Consider the following 22464-nt stretch of genomic DNA (forward strand, 5'->3'; position numbering starts at 1 on the left):
TTGCTACAGGGCTTAAGGCAAATTGTTAAACGAGAGAGTTTCCCAAGAAAAAGGTGGGGATGGAGAGTGGATGGCAGACCTCTTATCCAGGCCACTTTCCTGAACCCTATAACAGTACGTGAAGGAGCTTTGTAAATTGTGAGCATAAGTCATACTTCATGGCCCACCTACCAGATCCAACTCACAAGTAAAATTCAGAATGCTTCAAAGGAAAATTAGACACTTGCCTCTCTTGCTGCATCATAGATTGGGCATCACTGGGCCCACTTTCTCCCATGACAACAACTTGTGGGAAGTAAGGAGCAGTGATCCCTTTAGATAAGGCATAGGTGCCATCCAACCCCCTCACTCAGTTTGTCATCTGTGGGGTCCTTTGCAGAATTTTCTGCAAAGAATCACACAAATGGATGCTACATCACTGAGCTCAGACAGAATCACTAATACAGGAGTTTCCAGCTTTGGGGTATAACGAACAGACCAGTGAAATTTCCAGGGGGAGAGGGAATAAAAAGGAAAGGAAACTCTATAGGGAACCAAATATTTTTTCTTTATGAATGGGCACACAAAATAAAGATAAATTACTAACACCATCATATTATAATTAGAAAGAACATTTTAATCCTCTCAGATTAAGAAAGAGCAAATCTAGCTATTAAAAACCCACTGAGTGATGGCATTTAATGGAAGATCGTTAAATGCATATTGTTGAATGAATTTCAGATAAGGGAACAGTCCTTTAAAATAAATAAAATTATTCAGGGAAGCCTCACCTATGTTGGAACTAATTTTTCTACTTTTCCTAAAGACGTGTTTATCACGGACTGGAATTACCCTGCCAGCTGCTTCTTAAGAGCCTGATCTGAGACAATATCTTCATCACTCAGATGAGACATAAGGTCCAGAGAGGGACTTTGACTTGCCCAAAGATACACAGCTTATTATAAATAGGTATCCTGACTCTTGGGCACCTGGACCCCCTCCTACGTCAGTCTTTCCTGAATTGAAGACAAAATACTGGTGGGATGAGGTATAAATTACATGGTATTTGGATAGGGCATTTCTTTTTAATATCTTTAATCTTCCTGTTTAAGGCAAGGAGTGAGTTTTCTGATGATATGCTTTTAGCACCTGCTAATACTTGTAATCTCTTTCTGCAAAAAAAAAGGTGGGCCCTGAACTAAGAGCCTTCTATAAACAACACAGGTAGCAAGGATTTTCATGCCATAGTTTCATTGTTATTATGTTTTTATTGCTATAGTGAGTCTCTATTTATGAGGAACTGGTTTGCATTTATGGTGGTGGTTTTACAAAGTGTTCATTTGACTTGAATAAAAAGTATGAGTCGGTTCAAAGAAAGAAATTGATGTAAACAGTGGAAGGCAAATAACGCCTAGGGGCAAAAGTCACGATGGAGGGAAGCACCGTGGTCCTGAGCAGAGGCTGGACCCAGACTGCCTGGGTTCTGACCCAGCTCTGCCACCTGATAGCTGTGTGACTGTGGGCAATTTACTCAACCACTCTGTGCCTCAGTTTCCTCATATGTAAAATGCGGATAATCACGAACCAGCCTTAATGGTTGCTATGATGATTGGGTTAATAAATATAAAGCACTTAGAGCAAAGTCTGATTTGTGGTAAGTGCTTTATAAGGGTTAGCAATGATGATGATGATGGTGGTGGTGATGATGTCATCCAGCTTCCACTGCCAGGAGAGTCCTCCTGTCCAGGACACCCAACCCTCTCTCTTTCCCCTCCTCCCACCTGTGAGCATCCCTGCACCCAGCTGGTTCTCCAGGGTGGTGTGTGCTCAGGAACCACCTCCCTCCCATGACAGATTAAGACTCTCTCCCAACCTGTCCTTGTGATCCTTTTCTCACATATGACCAAACAACCATCCTAATTGCAGAGCATGACCCAAACGCCATCACCACGACAGCTAGGACGTTGTGGGATCAGTAGTCACAGCCAAGGGGCAAGTGCGGCTGTGGGTTTGTCCCCAGGAGGATTCCCTGACCTGTCGGGGTGGACTGGTTAGTGCTGCTGGGGTCAAGGGTTGCTGTGTGGGCCTGGGGCACACGGTGGGGTTGGGGGGTGGAATGCTTGAGAAGCTTCTTGGCCACTGAAGTTCAAGCTGCTGGCCAAAAGGGGTGGCTGGCACATTTCTCTGAAGAAGGGGAAGCAAATGTAAGAAGTCAACCAGACCCTGGATATCAAGGTTTCTTGGGGATGGGGGAGAGAAAAATTTATTATCTACACCCCGCTGCACTGTAGCTCTCTGTGTCTCTCTGGCTTGGGAGGTTCTTGAGGGCAGGCGCTTGTCTTAGGTGCAGGGACAATGACCCTACTTGCTGGGAGCTTGCTCTGCTCCAAGCTTTGGCTGAGCACGGCTCATTCATTCTCTTTGGAAAGTTTTGCCCCCATACCCCAGAAGAGGAAATTCTCTGATTTAACTCAGAGAGGTTAAATAACTCAAGGGCATGAGTCCTAACACTCATTTCAAGTGTGATCTGGCAAGCTAAGCTCTCTGGTTTCTTCCCACACCCCTCTCCGCCTTCCTCAGGAAACTCCAGTTACTGCCTTGGATCTTGAGCAAACCAAGCTTGTTTCCTCGTTGGACCCTTGGCTCCTTCTCCTCCTCCATGGAACGCCTTCTCCCAGATGTTGACATGGCTGGCTCCTTCTCATTCAGGTCACAGCCCGAATGCTTCTGCTTAGAGGAGCCTTCTTGGGTCACCTCACAAGTGCAGCTGCCCCCTCCTCAAACTCATCACTCTCTATCCCATGATGGAACGATGTGGTGATTGCTCCCAAATCCCAGTTCTAATTCTTGCTACCTGGTGACTCTGGGCAAGTTTAAACTCTCTGTGATTGAGTTTTCTCATCTGTAAACAATAGTGTAATAGTAACTTATAGGACTGTTGTGAATTTTCAGTGTTCTATTTACTGTATAATAAAGTATTTAGAACAATGCTTGCCGCACAAAAAGCACACAATCAACATGAACATGTATTTACTGTCTTTCTCCTTTGATAGAACATAAATTCCAGGAGGGTAATGCTTTATTTGACTTTTTCACAACCATATCCAATGCCTAGAACATACTAGGTGCTCAATAAATACAATTAAAAAAAATGGAGACTTAACTCCCAAAGCCTATGTTCTCACCAACTGGGCCAAGCTTCCCTCCTGCTAATGCCACCTTTCTAGCCCAGGTGCCTCATGCCCCACCCTGGTAGGGGCTTAGACTGAACTGAAGCCAGCAGCATTAACCTTCTTCCACAACCAAGAAGCCATGGCCTTCCTGTCAGGATGCCAAACCTTTCTATCCTCTATCCTTCTCCTGGTTAAAACCTGTGTGACGTGTGTGCCAGGTTCTCTTGAACCACCCCACAAGCGTTTAGGACTCATTTGCTGCCCCTCCTTGGCTCCTCTTCAGAATATAACATAGGACAAAACAACTCTAATTGTCAGGCCCTGGGCAATGAGGTAAAAGGTAGCAGGATGAAGCTCTAGTGCATTCCAAATCTCTTTGAAGGATGTTTGCATGTTGAATTCTGCAAGATTTGGGTGCATTTATGGAAGCAGAGGCATTCGGCTTAGCCATATTGATTTGTGTCCAGAAGGGGCTTGGAAGGGACCATCCTCTGCATTACCTGCTAGAAGTTCCTTTCTTTGATGCCCTTCCCTCTCTCTGTACCTCATGAGCTCTTTTGTATACTCTGGGGCCCATACCAAATGTTACCTCTTCTCTGGAGCCTCTTCCCAACAATCCCTGGCCAAGTTGGCTCTTAATTCTTTCTATGATCCCAGCTCTTCTGCCTTCTTTGTATTGCAATCATCTTTTCATCTAGTCATTTGTTTAACAAATACTGAGTCCGTTTCACATGTCAGGCCCTGTGCTATTAGAAAAATGAACAAGACAAAAACCCCAGCCACCAAGAAACCTTCAAAATGATGTCAGTCTCTCCGCACAGACTTCTTGAGGCAGAGACAATGTCTCCAACATTCAGCAGAGGGTCTGATCCAGAGTAAGTGTTTGACCATGCAGAATGAAAGACTGATTAACCACGTAAGGGCACGGGGCAGAAATATTCTGCTTCAGAACATGGGCTGTGGGACATGCAAAAGAAGGGGTCTTGACTGGCAATGTCTCTTTTTCCTTGAATGATGAAGGTGCTGCTCTCTGTAGGAAAACCAGCATTGCTCATCAGGCCTTGTAATACCATTCACTCCGACATACTCCTTGTAAAATCTATGCAGGCGACAGAAATTTGTATTTTCGCTGCCCTAGAACGTGGCACTGGACTCGAGGCCTGCATGCTGATGTTAAAGGGGGGGCTGCAAAAGTCCTTTTTCCTTTTGCTGACTGGCATGTGTGTATTTGCAGTTTGAATTTGCTACCAGGGTGGGGGGAGGGGAGGGAGGCAAGTTGTTGCATCGTACCTTGGATAACATCTTCATTTTAAGTATTTCACAGCCTGTCCATTGGGGCCCACATAGGCTGCTTCTGTGGTTGGCAGAGATCAATGCAGTCAATATTTTTGACTGCAGAGCTTTCTATGACTTACACATATTTAAAAGGATAAAACACAATCAACAATTCTCTGTGTGAACTTGACTATTGTAATCCTTATCTTTGATTCTTTGGGATCCGGCAAACTGACTAAGTCCCCTGCATATCTTTCCCAAGACCAGAACTCATCCTGGCTGGGACCTTCTGATATCATGGCCTGGGCTAGATGAGCTTCTTTCACTCTGGGAAATTGGACTGAAAAACTAGACATTGCTGTGTTTGGAAATCCTGGTAGCCTTTTCCTTGGACCATTGCTTTTGCTAAACACCACACTGATTTCTTACACTGTTATTAACCAAATAATGAGCTACTAGTCTCGGGGGCATTTGCCTCTATAGACAGGCATTACTTGAAGCTAGCATTAAGCCAAAACACTGAAGCTTTGATGGTGGGTTTGTAGGCAGTGCATCAAAACAGGGTGTTATTTAAAAAATAATAATAAATGAAACGATTCATCGTGGTGATTCTCACCTGGAGCAATTTGCCCCTGAATCTCACATTATAAAAAAGGATGATATGCACCACAGGAGCAGGGATTGAGAACTTTTTCTGTAAAGTGCCAGATAGTAAATATTTTAGACTTTTGCCAGCCATATGGTCTCTGTTGCAACTACTCAACTGCCATTATAGCACAAAAACCAGTCATAGATAATATGTAAATGAATGGGTATGGCTGAGTTCCAAGAAAACTTTAGTGATGGACATGGAAATTTGAATTTCAATTTCCATGTGTCATGAAATATTATCGTTTTTTATTTTTTTCAACCATTTAAAAATGTAAAAGTCATTCTTAACTCATAGTCCTACAAAAATAGGCGCAAACTGGATTTGTCCTGCAGGTCAGTTTTCTGGCCCATGCATAAACAGCTATGATTAAAAACAGGCCTTGGGATCAAGCAGAACTGGGTTCAAGTCCTAGCTTGGCCACCTAATGACCTTTGCCAAGATGATTAACCTCCGTGAGTCTTGATTTTCCCATCTATAAAGTAGAACTAATTGAAGGACCTACTTGATAGGATTCTTTTTAAAGGTTAATGGAAATAATGTCCATAAAATACAAACACAATGCCTGGTATATAGTAAGAACTCAATAAATTCATGTGTTTAATACATATTTATTGAGCCATTATTATGGGACCGGCAGTGTGTCAAATTCCAGGAACTTAATGATCCCTTATCTCCTTGAGCTTAAAATCGAGTACAGCCGTTACCAACATTTACTTCTCTTTGTCCCAACTGTCCTCTTCTCTAAAGTGGGGATTATTCACCTTCACGGGAGAGTTTCATAAGCTTCTTCACCCTTTGGCTGCCAGTCCTGGCCTTGCCCACCTGCCATCATTGGCAATGACCACTGGTTGCCCTCTAATAGGACCCCTTGAGTTTCAGCTGATCCCCACCCCCAGCTGAAGACTACATTACCCAGCCTTCCCTGTAACTAGATATGGCCTTGTGACAAGGTTTGGCTAATGGGATGTGAACAAAAGTGGGTAGCACTCTAGAAGGAATGAATGTGCTTTCCTTTTATATCCTCTTCTCCTTTCTTTAGACTTGAGGCAGATTTAATGGAGAGAACTGAGCAGCCATTTTGGATTGTGAAATGGAAGCCTTGTGTTGATTGCGGCAATTTCTTATACTTGTTTGGTTTATTTGAGAGAGAAGTAGACTCTCTTATTGAAGCCTCTATTCTATTCGGAACTTTTTTTTTTTGAACAGCAGCCAGAATCTGTTTGCTCGCTAATGCATCACATTTTAAGATTAGCCTTCATTAGCACATCCTCCATGAAATTTCTCCGTTGTCCCACACCACCCCAACACCCTGTAGAATGAATCTCCCTTCTCTGTCATCCCCTACACTGTAGACACTGTGAAATCACTCAGAAAAAAGGGTGAGCATGTGCTTAGGGGTCACCAAAGTGAAAACACCAAAATAAGTAAATAAATAACTAAATGAGGAAAGTTCTGGTTTGATAAACTTAGTAAAAATTATGTAACAAAAAACTCTAGAAAGAATTTCTTTTATTTTCTGTGATATACCTTTCTTGTCATTTTAAACATAGAATACTATTTTGAAATGTTTTTGGGTGGAAGGAAAGGCATACTAACATTTTCTGTCCTTAGTGCTGCTCAAGATCTCGATCTAACATGACCATACCCCAAAACTATTTCATCAGAGCTCGGATTGCATTTCAGGGCAACCCTCCAACCTCCTACCGCTCTGCTTACCACAGAGGCTGAGGCTCCTTGAGGGCACTGTCTTTTTCTTTGAATCAATTTGTCTTTATTGTGCACCTATCGTTATTCATCTTTGTACCCCAGCATTTAGTATGTGCCTGGTACTTAGAAGGTCTTAATGGTATATTTAAAACCTCTACAATAATAATGATAAATCACATGGTAGGTGAGATTTTCATGTGTGCCTCTTTGTGGGTAGGAGTGGTTGGGGGTTTCTCTTCCTCACCCTAAGATTAAGAGAATGGTTGTATTATGTCCCAGGTACCACAGCTATTAAATGGCTATCTCAATTTCAACCTCACAGATTCTCTCCACCCTGACTCTGGCTGTCCAGCTACACTGAACTTTTTTAGTTCCTTGAACCTGCCATTTCCCATTCTCTTCCAAGCAGCCTTGATACATGCTATTCTCTCTGCCTGGTATGCCCTCGTCCTCAAGGCTTATTCCATGGTCCTTTCACCTCCAGAGTTCAGCTTCAATACCACTTCCTCCAGGAGGCTTCAGTCGATTTCTCATACTAAGTTAGGGCCCTATGATATATGCACATGCCCTTCACACTTTCCTTTTGTAGCAGTCATTGCAATTGATTAAATATTTCTTTATTATCTTTTTTTCCACAGTTAGAATGTCAGCTTTATGTGAGCAGAGTGGTGTCTGTTTATTTACTGCTGTGGTCCGGTTCTTGGTGAGTAGAATATTCTGAGTAAACCTGCATAAGTAAATGAATGAATAAACATCAGGGCAAACAGAAGGGAAATCCACAAAAAACATCCAGGAGAAAGGAGCCTATTTCCCTTGGTAAGAGAACAAATAGAATATTGCAGTTGAGTAATGTGGTTTATGGGGCAAACACTTCCATAGAGTTTTGCCAACAACTTTCTGTAGCTCTACAGAAAGTTCAGAAAGAGGTAATGTTTCTTTTTACATCATCTCACTTTGATTTATCAAATGCTGAATCAAAACTTGGAAAATTTGCTGTATATTTACAAGCAGAAAGTACAGATTTGGGATTCAGTCCATAAAAGGACCCAATTAAAAGTGTGGATTTGCTTTTTATCCTACTCCCAGAGGAAATGTGCTATTTACCAAACCTACACTACTTAGATAATAATTAGGTACACCTGAACTAGTTACTCCTTTTGCTTTCAAAAGCAAACCTCTAGGATTCTAAAACATAATTTGAAGGTGAGTTCAGGAGCGGAGTAGAGAGTCTCTAGCAATGGCCACCAGTAACTCCTTCCCTTCCAGCTCATGTTGGTGACTCCATCCTTTAAGAGGGAGTCTGCTCTCCTCTCCTTAAATCTGGGCTGGCCTTGTAATTTGTCTTGACCAAAAGAATATGGTGGAGTGATAGTGTGCCATTTCTGGGCCTTCCTTTTAAAGACTTGGCAGCTTTTGCTCTCCCTCGGAGAAGCCAGCCACTGTGCTGGAAAGAACTAGATTATGGAATGGTAAGACTACATGGAGGGAAAGAAAACAGGTAGAGGGACAATCAAGGCCCCAGACATCTGAGCAAAGCTTTCTTCACTCTGCCAGTACAACCCAGTTGCTGCTGAGTGCAGCTGAGTGAGCAATGCCAGGTTATATCCCATGAAGCACAACTGCCTATAGTTGCACGTGGAAGAGCCTTCCTTGAGTTCCTCATCTATAGAACCACGAGAAGTAATAAACCATTTTGCTCTAAGCTGCTAACCTTTGGGGAGGTTTGTTACACAGCGGTAACATCTGACACTATGTGATACTTCTACCATTGAGTGGTCACTTCTCTGAAAGCCTCAACCATGTGGACTGTAACAGAATTGATAAGCAACATAACAGACTCCACACGCTTTGCTTCCAGCAGGGATGTTGGGGTTCTTACTCAGGACCTACAATATCTTGGTTTATGCCAAATTTTGATAAGTTTACTTGTATCACAATAGAGCCATAAGCAGTATAGATTATATGCAGATTGGAATAGATTTAGATGTTTAATTCTCTCACTTTTTAATTAATTTTTTTTATCAGAGAAGTTGTACATTTACAGAAATATGCAGAAAATACAGAGTTCCCATATACTGCCGCCTCACACACAGTTTTCCCTATTATTAACACTTTGCATTAGTGTGGTAATTATTAAAATTGATGAAATGATAGTATTAAAATTAAACTATTATACATTGTTGCATCAGTCTTCCTTATTTGTATTGTACAGTCCTATGTTTTTTAAAAATTTTTATTCTAGTAATGTATATTTAACCTAAAATTTCCCATTTTAACCACATTCCTGCCATCACCACCATCCATTACCAAAACTTTCCCATCACCCCAAATAGAAACTCTGTACCAAGTAAGCCTTAGCTTACCATTCCTGACCCCTACTCCACTCCATGGTGACCTGTATTCTAGTTCCTGATTCTGAATTTGCTTATTCTAATTATTTCATATCAGTGAGATCATGCAATGTTTGTCCTTTTGCATTCAGTTTCTTTTACTCAACATGATATCTTCAAGGTTCACCCATACTGTCATATGTATCAGAACTTCATTCCCTTTTTCAGCTGAATAATAAATATTCTCTTTGTGTCTATACAATTGTTTATCCATTCATCTCTTGATGGACATTTTGGTTGCTTCCATCTCTTGGCAATTGTTAATAATGGTGCTATGAACATCATTGTGCAAATATCTATTTGAGTCCCTGCTTTCAAATCTTTTGGATGTATACTTAGAAGTGAGAATGCTAGAGCATATGGTAATTCTGCACTTAACTCTCTGAGGAACCCATCAAACTTCACAGCAGCTGCACCATTTTACATTCTCAACAATGAAAGAGTGTTTCTAGTTCTCCACATCCTCTCTAACATGTTCTTTTCTGTGTTTTTAATAATAACAATTCTAGTCAGTGTAAAATGATGTTTCATTGTGTGTTTTAATGTTGAACATCTTTTCAGGTGCTTTTTAGCCATTTGTATATCCTCTTTGGAGAAATATCTATTCAAGTTTCTTGCTTATTTTAAAAATTGATTCTTTTATCTTTCTGTGGTTGAGTTATTGTTTTTTAATATATTCTGGATATTAAACCCTTATCAGATATGTGATTTCCAAATATTTTCTCCAATTCTGGAAACTGTTTTTATTTTCATTGCACAAATTTCCTTTGATGCACAAAAATTTTCATTTTTGATGAAGTCCCATTTATCTGTTTTTTTTTTTTAGTTGCTCATGCTTTTGGCATAAAGTCTAAGAGACCATTGCCTAGTATAAGGTCCTGAAGATGCTTTCCTATGTTTTTTTCTAGGAGTTTTATAGTTTTAGTCTTTTATTTCGGTTTTGATTCATTTTGAGTTAATTTTTATATGCGGTGTGAGGTAGGAGTTTACGTTCATTTTTTTTGCTATGAACATATGGTTTTCCCAGGACTATTTGGTGAAGAGACTATTTTCCCCCCACTGAGTGGACTTGGTACCCTTGTCAAAAGTCAATTGGCCCTAGATATAAGGATTTATATCTGAACTCTCAATTCTATTTCATTGACCTATATTTATGTCTTTTTGCCATAACTTTACTGTTTTGATTACTATAGCTTTGTAATAGTTTTTTTTTTTTTGCATGGGCAGGCCCCAGGAATCGAACCTGGGACTCTGGCATGGCAGGTGAGAAATCTGCCTGCTGAGCCATGATGACTGGCCCTGCAATAAGTTTTAAAATTGGAAGTGTGAGTCCTGCTTCCCAAGGTGGTTTTGGCTATTCAGGGGCCCTTACCCTTCCATACAAATTTGGTGATCGTTTTTTCCACTTCTGTAGAGAAGGCCATTGGAATATTGTTTGGCTTTGCACTGACTCTGCTTTGGGTAGAATCGACATCTTAACAATAATTAGTCTTTCAATTAATGAACATGGAATGTCTTCCCATATATTTAGCTGTTCTTTGATTTCCTTTATCAATGTTCAGTGGTTTTTAATGTATAAGTCCTTTGCATTCTTGGTTAAATTTACTCCTAGTTACTTGATTTTCAGTTGCTGTTGTAAATGGAATTTATTTCCTTGAATTCTTCTTCAGATTGTTCATTAATAGTTTATAGGAATTCAACTTATTTTTGCATGTTGTTTTTGTCCCCATCCACTTTGTTGAATTTGTTTATTAGCTCTAGTAGCTTTGTTGTGGATTTCTCAGGATTTTCTAAGTGTAAGATCATGCCATCTGAAAATAGGGAAAGTTTTACTTCTTCTTTTCCAATTCGAATGCTTTTTTCCCTCGTTTTTCTTGCCTAATTGCTCTGGTTAGGACTTCCAGTCAATGTTTGATAACAGTGGTCACAGTGGGCTTCCTTGTCTTATTTCTGATGTTAGAAGGAAGGCGTTCAACTTTTTACCATTGAATATATTAGCTGTGGGATTTTTATATGCCCTTTATCATGTTGAAGAAGTTTCCTTCTAGAACTAGTTTTCTAATGCTTTGATTAAGAAGCAGCACTGGATTTTGTCAAATGCCTTCTCTGCATGAATTGAGATGATCAGAATTATTTTTTTCTTTCATTCTATTAATGTGGCACATTTCATTAATTGATGTTCTTATGTTGAACTATCTTTACATACTTGGGATAATTCCCACTTGATCATGGTGTATAATTCTTTTAATGTGTTGTTGGATTCTGGTTGCTAGTATTTTCTTGAGGATTTTTCATCTACATTCATAAGGGATATTGGCCTTTAATTTTATTTTCTTGTGGTATCTTTACCTGACTTTTAGTATGGGGGGGGGTGATATTGGCTGCAAACATCAAGGTGTTACAAAGTGTTTCATTCTCTTCAATTTTTTTTGGAAAGGTTTGAGTAGGATTGGTGTTAGGTTTTCTTGGAATATTTGGTAAATTTGGAAGCCATCTGGCACTGAGCTTTCCTCTGTTGGGAGGTTTTGGATTAGTCATTCAATGTCTTAAATTACCAGTTTGTTGAAATCTTCTATTTCTTCCTGAGTCAATATAGGTAGTTTGTGTGTTTCTAGACCTCTGTCCGTTTCATCTAGGTCATCCAATTTGTTGGCATGTTGTTATTCATAGTCACAGTATCCTTTTATAATTCATTTATTTCTGTGGGGTTCTTATTAAAGTCCCCTCTTTGATTTCTGATTTTAGTCAATTGGTTCCTCTCTCTTTTTCTCTTTGTCAGTCTAGCTAAGGGTATATAAATTTTATTGGTCTTTTTAAACAAACCACTTTGGTTTCATTGATTCTCTCTATTTTTAAAAAATTCTTTATTTCATTTATCTCTGCTCTAATTGTTGTTATTTCTTTCCTGCTGCTCACTTTGAGTTTGGTTTGTTCTTCTTTTTCTAGCTCTTCCAATTGGCTTCACTGCTGGTTTCTGGGTTTTTGTCTTGTTCTTTTGGATGAGTCATAATTCCCTGTGTGTGTGTGTGTATGTGTGTGTGTGTGTGTGTGTGTGTTTGCCTTGTAATTTTTTGTTATACACTATATATTTTAATATTTTAAAGTGTTAACTCTGGGATTTAGTTCCTGAGCTATCTGATCCTTAAGTTTTTAATCCATATCATGCTATTACAGAGATATCCTTTAGTACCAGGACTAACAAAGACAAACAAACTAAAGCATAAAACCCCTTTTATAGTCTTTGCAAATTGACTTGATTTTTACTGGTGCTCCTCTTCAGAGTCTAGTCCTCCTATCAAGGTCAGGCTGAGGCGTATGTCAGCACAGTCCCTCTCTTTCTGTTTTTGAGCCTCTGTCTTGTCCTGGGCTTGTACTGCTTGTGGCCTTAGAAATTCCCCCATTTATAGGAATTAGAATGTCCCCTCTACTCTCTTTGAAATAGAGCTTCTCTTCCTCCTGGGTGCATGCAATAGTATGTCTTAAAGTAGGTAATCCTTTGCCCCAGGCCACTTTGACTTAATTGTTTCTTACATTGCTTTAGCAGTTCCCCAAGCTGTTTCTGCCTTCAGGGCAAGTTCTGGGAAGGAAAGCCAGAGTTGAGTTTCCTGGTTCACTCATACAGGCTGCCTCTAGATACACTGGCACTGACACACAGGGATTACTCTGCTTCTTCCAGAGCAGGACCAAGGTTCCAGAACTGGATGCAGACCAGCTCTACATCACACTGGGGAAGGGGTGATGGAGGGGTCAGCAGGGGTACTATGAGCTTCTCCTACTATTTTTTTTTAGAGCTGCATGTGTTTTTGATTCAGCACTTGCCCAGTTACTGCAACCCTTTAACTGCTTTCTGGAATTCTGAAGAAAGTGGCTCTGCCAGTTTTTGCTAGCTGTTCAACGAGTCTGCAGGGGAATGGCACCCTGGAACATCTTATGCTGCTATCTTGGTCGTCTGGAAGCTCCCAATTCTCTTACTTTTAGAAGGTGGAACAGAGGCCAAAAGAGGTCAAGGAACTTGCTAAGGTTTACAAAGTAAACATATGTATTAAAATATAGGAAGATAAGTCAGGCATTCTTTTCATTTTACTTTCCTATTCTGTAGAAGAGACAAATTTAAAGGGATAGAAAAAAGAAGAACTTTTAGGTACAAAGAAAGCATGAGAGGTTGAGATGGAACGCTGGTAGGCACAATCTCAAATGCATGACAAACCCCAGCACTTGCAAAGTGAAGTCACCAAACCCCATTTGCGCTGTAGGGACCCTGAGGCATCCCTTTATTTTAGCCCAGAGCAGCCCAACACTTGATGATCACATTTATGATTCTGAGTCAGGAAGCCAAGATTAAATTATTTTCTCATATTCTATTTAAGGAGGTAGGGAAGTGTGTAATGCACTCTCAGAAATACTCCCATGCAAAATTGTTGAAACAAATATATGATTTGATGTGCAAAGGGATAAGCTTCAGTTATGTGGAAAATGCATTTATGTGGAACTGTCCATGTCAGATAAATGAGGCATTGCCGTATTTTCAAAATGCTCAGCATGTATCCCAAATCTTGGCTAGTCTGAAGGTTTCTACTAAATGAAAAATGAGCTTTACTTGTGTCTAAATCTGAGCTTAAGTGCGCTCTCTAAAACCTTCCTGGGAATTTTTTGGACAGGTGTCTCTTTTCAAACAGCATAATATTTGGACATTACATTTTAAATATGTGCAGATAAAAATGATATTCCAAATCTGTATTTCACTTATAACCAGATGGGATAACAGTAGTGAAAGTTACTGAGAGATGGTACTTCACAGAAAAAATAAATGGAAATAAAATCTTACCTCCTCCTAACCCTGCCTGGAGGTTTGTGGCTACAAGTTCTGGAATGAGCATCATATTATCCCAAATCTTTGATGATTCAGTGTGGTCAGAATGACATAAACTCTACTATCTTGTTTCCATACAGGATAACAATATTTTCCTTTTTTAAAATCCAGAGTTTGGGGGACAATATAAACAGCCTTTGCCACCTGCAGGTCCTTAAGAACTTGGAACAGCATGCTCATTCCAGCTGTGGGCCTGCTATGCTTCATCCACATGGTGCTTGGAAAAGCATCCACAGTCGAATTCCTTTAAAGAGATAGAGTCTTTTTCTGGCCAGTTCAACAGACTCCATTTCCCTCTCTCCTGTCTTCTGCCTGCTCTGTTCATTTAAGGTACCTGCCTGGCTTCTGTGGCCTTTGACTTTTCGACATTTGACTTAGACCCCTGATTCTTTTTAGGGCTGGAAGGAACAGGGAACACTCGCTGTGTCTAGGTTTTGCAAACTTTGGCTGTGTGTGACATATTACAGAAGATGGTGGCAGACATAGCTCAGATTTAGCTAGTTAGCCATCAGTAAGAGGTAGTTGCTGTTATAATGTAACTGCAACTCCCAATATCTGTAAGTGTTCCCAGTATTTGTAACACAAGTACGGGGTGGGGTTTTCTTTCCACAGTCTCCTTGTCTCAGTAGAGCTGAATATTGCCCTGTTATATACTCTTCAGACATATTTATTACATCTCTGCAAGGCATATTATGTTTCCTTATTCTAGGCTTGTCTTTAGAGAGGAGTTGCATCATGACTGTGAAGATGTGTTGTATGTTTATTCAAATGAAACATTGACTGTAGAAACTTTACTCCATGAAGATGAATCCAATGCCCAAGGAGATAGGAGTTGCTAGGACCTATAAGAGCAAGTGTCAGTTTGGACAAGCAGGACACCTGGCCAAGGTCTTCCCTACAACTCTTCAAAAGACCACTAGTGAGCATCTGATGAATCAAGGTAAGCATTCACATTTTGCAAACATCCATTGATTGATAACTGTATGTTAGCCCCAAGGCTGATTATTTCATATGTATTATCTCATTTAACTGTTACCAAAAAAACCCCCACAAAACTATTAGCATGTTATAAGTTTTCTGGAGCTTATTTTAAAAAAGGTATGGAGTCATCCCTATAGAAGGAATGCTTTAATATTCCTCATCCACATTTTCTTTACTGTTAGGAATTCAGAAAGTCACAATAGTTTGAATGCCCAGATTCTTAGCATAGACTTTCTTTCAATCTGACCAAATGATTTCTAAACTTCAGCTGGCACAAGAATTACTGTTCAAGGTTGTATATACAAAATAAGTGGACTGTACTTTAGGGATGGTTTAAGAGGTTTTTAATGGTAATTTTGACTATCTGCAATTTTCCTCTTACAAGTTGCTTTTAGACATTTAACACCTTGTGAGGTGCAATTCTGCTCTATACTATACCTCTCACTTTTCACTCATTGCAAGGTAGATCTTGCTTTATAGCATTTTTATTAATCAGCTCAGCAATGTCTGTAACAGTATAATCATTTGCAGCAAAAATAAATTTTGCACATTGTGGCACAGAGACACCTGAGATGGTTCCCATGATCTCCACTTTCTTGTGTGATCCCCTCCCTTTAGTGTAGGTGGGGCCTGTGCTCGTTTTTAACCAATAGAATACAGCAAAGTAGTGGGACGTTACTTCCATGATTATTATGCGTGGGATTGTGACCTCCATCTTTTAAGAAACTTCCTTGCTGGCACTGATGAAATAATTGGTCAGGTTGGGGAACCACGTGCGGCAAGGAACTGTGGGTGGTCTCTAGGGGCTGAGGGTGGTCTCTAGGCGCTGAGGGTGGTCTCTAGGGGCTGAGGGTGGCCTCTAGGCGCTGAGGGTGGTCTCTAGAGGCTGAGGGTGGTCTCTAGGCGCTGAGGGTGGTCTCTAGGGGCTGAGGGTGGTCTCTAGGGGCTGAGGGTGGCCTCTAGGGGATGAGGGTGGTCTCTAGGTGCTGAGGGTGGTCTCTAGGGGCTGAGGGTGGCCTCTAGGCGCTGAGGGTGGCCTCTAGGCGCTGAGGGTGGCCTCTAGAGGCTGAGAGTGGCCTCTAGGGGCTGAGGGTGGTCTCTAGGGGCTGAGGGTGGTCTCTAGGGGTTGAGGGTGGTCTCTAGGGGCTGAGGGTGGTCTCTAGGCGCTGAGGGTGGCCTCTAGAGGCTGAGGGTGGCCTCTAGAGGCTGAGAGTGGTCTCTAGAGGCTGAGGGTGGTCTCTAGGGGCTGAGGGTGGTCTCTAGGGGCTGAGGGTGGTCTCTAGGGGTGAGGGTGGGCTCTAGGGGCTGAGGGTGGTCTCTAGGGGCTGAGGGTGACCTCTAGGGGCTGAGGGTGGTCTCTAGGGGCTGAGGGTGGTCTCTAGGGGATGAGGGTGGTCTCTAGGCGCTGAGGGTGGTCTCTAGGGGCTAAGGGTGGTCTCTAGAGGCTGAGGGTGGTCTCTAGGCACTGAGGGTGGTCTCTAGGGGCTGAGGGTGGTCTCTAGGCGCTGAGGGTGGTCTCTAGGGGCTGAGGGTGGTCTCTAGGGGCTGAGGGTGGTCTCTAGGGGCTGAGGGTGGTCTCTAGGCGCTGAGGGTGGTCTCTAGGGGCTAAGGGTGGTCTCTAGAGGCTGAGGGTGGTCTCTAGGCACTGAGGGTGGTCTCTAGGGGCTGAGGGTGGTCTCTAGGCGCTGAGGGTGGTCTCTAGGGGCTGAGGGTGGTCTCTAGGGGCTGAGGGTGGTCTCTAGGGGCTGAGGGTGGTCTCTAGGGGCTGAGGGTGACCTCTAGGGGCTGAGGGTGGTCTCTAGGCACTGAGGGTGGTCTCTAGGCGCTGAGGGTGGTCTCTAGAGGCTGAGGCTGGTCTCTAGGGGCTGAGGGTGGTCTCTAGGGGCTGAGGGTGGTCTCTAGGGGTGAGGGTGGGCTCTAGGGGCTGAGGGTGGCCTCTAGGGGCTGAGGGTGGTCTCTAGGGGCTGAGGGTGGTCTCTAGGGGCTGAGGGTGGTCTCTAGGCGCTGAGGGTGGTCTCTAGAGGCTGAGGGTGGTCTCTAGGCGCTGAGGGTGGTCTCTAGGGGCTGAGGGTGGTCTCTAGGTGCTGAGGGTGGTCTCTAGGGGCTGAGGGTGGTCTCTAGGGGCTGAGGGTGGTCTCTAGGGGCTGAGGGTGGTCTCTAGGCGCTGAGGGTGGTCTCTAGGGGCTGAGGGTGGTCTCTAGGGGCTGAGGGTGGTCTCTAGGCGCTGAGGGTGGTCTCTAGGGGCTGAGGGTGGTCTCTAGGGGCTGAGGGTGGTCTCTAGGCGCTGAGGGTGGTCTCTAGGGGCTGAGGGTGGTCTCTAGGGGCTGAGGGTGGTCTCTAGGGGTGAGGGTGGGCTCTAGGGGCTGAGGGTGGTCTCTAGGGGCTGAGGGTGACCTCTAGGGGCTGAGGGTGGTCTCTAGGCACTGAGGGTGGCCTCTAGGGGCTGAGGGTGGTCCCTAGGCACTGAGGGTGGTCTCTAGGGGCTGAGGGTGGTCTCTAGAGGCTGAGGGTGGTCTCTAGGCGCTGAGGGTGGCCTCTAGAGGCTGAGGGTGGCCTCTAGAGGCTGAGAGTGGTCTCTAGGGGCTGAGGGTGGTCTCTAGGGGCTGAGGGTGGTCTCTAGGCGCTGAGGGTGGTCTCTAGGGGCTGAGGGTGGTCTCTAGGCACTGAGGGTGGTCTCTAGGGGCTGAGGGTGGTCTCTAGGCGCTGAGGGTGGTCTCTAGGGACTGAGGGTAGCCTCTAGCTAGCATGAAACTAAAGCCCTCAGTCCTAGATCTGTGAGGAAATGACTTCTGTCAGCAACCTGAGTGAACTTGGCGACAGATCCTTCCCCAGCTGGGCCTCTGATTAGACCACATCCTCTGTAACCCTAACCTTTGAGACTCTGAAGCATAGGACCCTCTCATCCGTGCCTGGATTTCTAGTGCACTGACACTGTGCAATAATAAATGTGTGTTATTTTAAAAGCTGCTATTTTGGGGGTAATAGTCTTACACAACAATAGATACCTGATACATACATTAATCAGGACTTGATGACATGTCTAAGGCTCTCACTTGACAACTTCTGATCTAATCAAATAGTGATAGGGTAGCTGAAGTCCTGAAGAGGAGAGTGCACCTGTCTTGGGTCACTTGGTTCTAATTCTGACCCTGTGGCCCTCCACAGTCCCATGACTTTTGGTCCTCTGTCAATCTCCAAGTGCAGTTTTGTTGAAGACAAAAGTCTCTTGTCTCCTGAGCCCTTAACTTGTTTCAAAGTATGCTCTTTAGGATACTTGTTGTAAGGGGTCCCAGGGGGAGAAAGATAGAATCAGAAGCATTCTTCAAACTTATTTGATCATCAGCCTCCCCACTTTTTTCTCCTGAGTTTTGAGACTAGTGTTTCATGGCACAAACCAAAGGAAAAGCCAATACTTTGCTTATGATGATCAAAACTTGCCTCCGATGGAAAGAAGAATCCAAGTGCGAAGGTTCCACATTCTTTCCATTCTCAAATGACTGTGAGTGACAGGAAGGTTAGCTGCAGTGATGTCTAATATAGGGAAACATCTGCTCTTGCCTTGAAGAGGTGAGACAGACACAGTCGGGGAGCAGTGAGAATAGTGATATCAGATCATGCCTTTGGTAGCGTGGTAATTTGGGGGATGTATGTGGAAGATACTAGAAACATACACCATCCTAGTTGCCCTCGAGAGAATAACGTTTTCTTATTGATAAGTCACCTTCTCATGAACTAAAAGCTGCCTCCTTCACAATCTTCTAGTGTGCCATGGTTTCTTTTCTTCCCTTCTCCCTCCCTTTCTCTCCCCTCCTCTTCTTATCCCTTCTCCTTGTCAAATGCTTTCTTCTATTGGTTTTAGATGAAGGACCTTACATGCCTTGTTCTGGAGATGGGCATAGGGTAGGAGGGCAGGAGGAAAAACCAATATCTCCTGTCTGTAGTCCAGGACACACCCCACAGCTGAAACACTTCTCAGAGAAGCCTAGCAATCTATGCACCCCATTGGCACCAGGACAAGAATTCTTTGCACAAATACAATGTTTTGAGCATTCAACTCAGAGCAGTCATTTCCCAAGACACCTAGGCTGCCTAGAGAATTTATGAAGAGCAAGTCATTTGTGTTTTGCTCTGTGAACCGTTTGGCGGGGTGGCGTGGTGTGCTCGCCCTGCTTGGTCTCACTCATTGGTGAGTGAGCCTGGGCCGTCCCTTCACATGAGGAGCTTTAATGGGCCCCAGACTTTTGCCCCACCCACCCCACGGAGTCCCCTGTTTCTGCTACAACCACCCCCCTCCTGCTCACCCCCTGCCCTAAGGCAAGGCTTCAGAAACACTATAATACTTAGTAAATCCGTGGCCCAAACCCTGAACCCTTCCCAGCTGCTTAGATACGGTAGATATTTGCCCTCGCCCTTGCCCTACAGTGCTCTTGATTTTAACCACAGTCATGTGACCTCACTCCGATGATGAGTTATTTTCTAAGTGAAAAGCAGTAACGTTGAACACCACCTTAACAAAATGACAGAGAATAAAATAGACATTATGAATAAAATACATGGATAGAAAAATGTATAAATGATCTGGGGGACACTGACACAATAAAAAATCTTTTTAACTGCCCTCCAGGCAAAAGACATATTTTTTAAACTCCTAAGTTCTATACATTAAAAAATATATATCTATGCCTCCCCCGGTGGCCCAGGGCAGCTAGATGTACATTCGACATGGATCATTCCTAAGTGTCACTGGCCTTTTGCTAGTGCAACATCAATTTCCCCGAGCCCTCGGTTCATTTCCAGCTGCACTTGTACACACATACACATCACAGCCGAGATGCCCTGCTTTTCCCCATTTAGCAGCTGACATCAGCTTTCAACACCGCAGGATTACACTACAAGTCACTGGCGTCACCTATGCACAGACTGAGGGCGAACTCTGTGAAAGAACAAGACCCGAAATCAACATTTTCCTGAACTCTCCCTTCTAAGGTCAAAGAAAAACGGCAGAAACTGCAAGAAAGACCAAATGCTGCTCTGTCTGTCTTCCCAGAGAATCTAGAGGAGTAACCATCTAAATGGAGACCAAACATCACCCCCCAGTAGATATGTCTGTTTATTCTTTTGAGTTTCCATCCAGTAAATATTTACATGGGCCAGGCGCTTTGCAAGATGCAATTTCTGCCCTCAAGGAGCTTCATGGGAGGGGCCTATTTGTAGATGAATATAGTGGGATGCACTGGTAACTAATTTCTCCCCCTTCTCCACCCAGTAGGAGACGGGGCAGGTTGCCACTGCTCTTTTGGAAAGGATGGATCATCTCCAGGATGGAGGTTCTGGGTTCTAAACCAGCAGTTCTCAAACGTGAGTATTTGGGTGGAGGTGGGGGTGTGGTTGTTAAAAAACCTATCCATGCCCATAAGGGGGTCTTCTGGGGAGCAGGAAATAGTCTATGTTTTGATCTGGGTGATAGTTACATGGACGTGAATGTGTGTAAAATTTATCATGCTTTACACTTGATATTTATGTCCTTTACTGTAGATAAGATGACCTCCATTAAAGAAAAAAACTAATGTCCAGGCCCGGCTCTTAGAGATTCTGCTTTAAATGGTCAAGGCTTTGGTATGGTTTAAATGTTCCCCAGGTGGCAGTAATGTGCAACCAGGGCTGAGAAACAGGCTGCAGGCAATTAAATTTTAATGGCCTGGAGACCGGCCGAGGGGAGCACACAGCCCTTGGCGATGAAGGGTCAGATCAGAGCTGCTATGAGTCAGTGGTTTTGGCCCCTAAAAGACCACCCAAAGTCCACCCACGGGGGGTGGGGGTTTCCCCCCAATAGCTCTATGGCTCCAAAGGGGGTGAGCGTCAGCCCTTTTGTAGTGGGGCCTGAAAAGAGAAGGAGAAGGAGGGACGGAAAGGCAAGGCAAGGCAGGGAAGGAGTAAGGGTTCTGGGTTCCCCAGGAGGTTTAGGAATCGGGTTGCTGCTGGGAGGAGCAGGGGCCTGTCACCAGGACTGGATTCTAAGGAGATCCACAGGCTAATTGTGTCACCCTCGATAGGTCACTAAAGCTCACTCTGCCTCAGTTTCCTCATTTAAGTAGCTTTGCCTGGGACTTTTCCAGTTTAGCCCTGGACAAAAACTGAAGTGGTTACTCATTCTACATATAAATTGTTCATAAAATACATATTTTGCAGGGTTGTGAGAATTCATAACTGTTATGTAAAATGCTCAGCACATTGCTTGGCATGTTGTCAGTGTCTGATAAATAATAGCTCTTACTACCAGTAGGTTTGGCCTAAGGGAAATTTTCTTTTTCTGTTTCAAGGAATTAGCCCATGCACTACCTGGCACACAGTAGGCGCACCATAAATATTAATGCAATGAATGCTCATCAGAGCTACAGATTTCATTATCCAAATTAGAAACCTTCTCCTTTCTTAATTACGAGGGCATGCTTTCAGACTGTTTACTGACATCTTGTTTTGTAGCCTGCTTAATAAATCTTTGCTGCCAATGGCAAGTTCCTCATGTGGGCACATCTTCTATTTAACTGATTTTTTTTTTCTTCCTAAGGTTTCAGGCAGACTTTTGGCATCGTGCAGTTGATAAGCAGTGTCAGCAGCAAGAAACCAGACACTTCAAATCTATAAATCTCAGACCTCTCTCCCTCTGGTATGGCTGATCCTCTTGGATGGCTAATTCTGTCGTCTGTACCAATCCCCTTTGCTCTTGCTTCACCCACTGGAGGGGCTGGAAGAGCAAAATACTCATTTTCTCAGCCTCACTTTCATCCACATATGGCCAGTTCCACAGTTCTGGTGAATACGATGCTGATGGAATTCTGCCAGGGTGGGGAGGGGGATGTCCAAGAAAGTATTTTTCCGCGAAAAGAGCCGGTGAGCTCAGTGGTGTCCCATTCCCAGGCTTTTTTCCCTTGCACGCACTTGTGATGCAAGAAAGCAAGAGGGGTTATATTTCTGGGGTAACAGGAAGAAGTCAAGAGAACCACAGAGGCCCTATGATGGCTGAGCTGCAGAACCTCCCGAACAGCTGCCTCTTATTAGGTGAGAAAAAGCAGCCCCTGCTGTTAAAGACCCATGAGAAAAGGGCTCTCTGTTACTTGCAGCCAAACATGTTCTTAAATTGTGCATGTGCAATGCTCAGCGAGGAACCAGATCTTGAGATGAAACATGTTCGAGGTGTGGTCTTCGAGGCTTCGCTAGTCTGCAGAGGAAAGACCCTTGTGGACACTGAAAAGCAAGGCCAAATGATGGGAGCGGGGGATGGAGAGACTTGTGATTGCCTGACATTTGTGTAAGGAGTATTTCTTAAGTGTCCTCCATTCTCCTCTGGAATAGATCAGAGATCCCAGTGCACGCTCAACTTAACCCAACATGCTGAATAACTTCTGTACCAGGAAAGAGAAAGAAAGAAAAACCTTT

The 22464-nt window shown here is 43.3% G+C and overlaps 1 protein-coding gene and 1 long non-coding RNA gene across 3 annotated transcripts in view; one reads left to right on the forward strand and one right to left on the reverse strand.

The window, feature by feature from the left end:
- The window catches only part of LOC143644578 (uncharacterized), a 28581-nt gene extending 6275 nt beyond the window's left edge, over positions 1-22306 (forward strand). The window contains exons 2-6 of the long non-coding RNA XR_013156760.1: positions 7425-7489; positions 14756-14986; positions 20294-20385; positions 21596-21694; positions 22012-22306. This is a non-coding gene — a long non-coding RNA (uncharacterized LOC143644578). The remainder of the gene's footprint in view (positions 1-7424; positions 7490-14755; positions 14987-20293; positions 20386-21595; positions 21695-22011) is intronic.
- Positions 1-22464, reverse strand: part of TSHZ2 (teashirt zinc finger homeobox 2) — a 458954-nt gene that overhangs the window by 134193 nt on the left and 302297 nt on the right. The window lies entirely within an intron of this gene.

The sequence above is a fragment of the Tamandua tetradactyla genome, chromosome 1 (assembly GCF_023851605.1).
Source record: "Tamandua tetradactyla isolate mTamTet1 chromosome 1, mTamTet1.pri, whole genome shotgun sequence".
NCBI classification, from domain to species: Eukaryota; Metazoa; Chordata; class Mammalia; order Pilosa; family Myrmecophagidae; genus Tamandua; species Tamandua tetradactyla.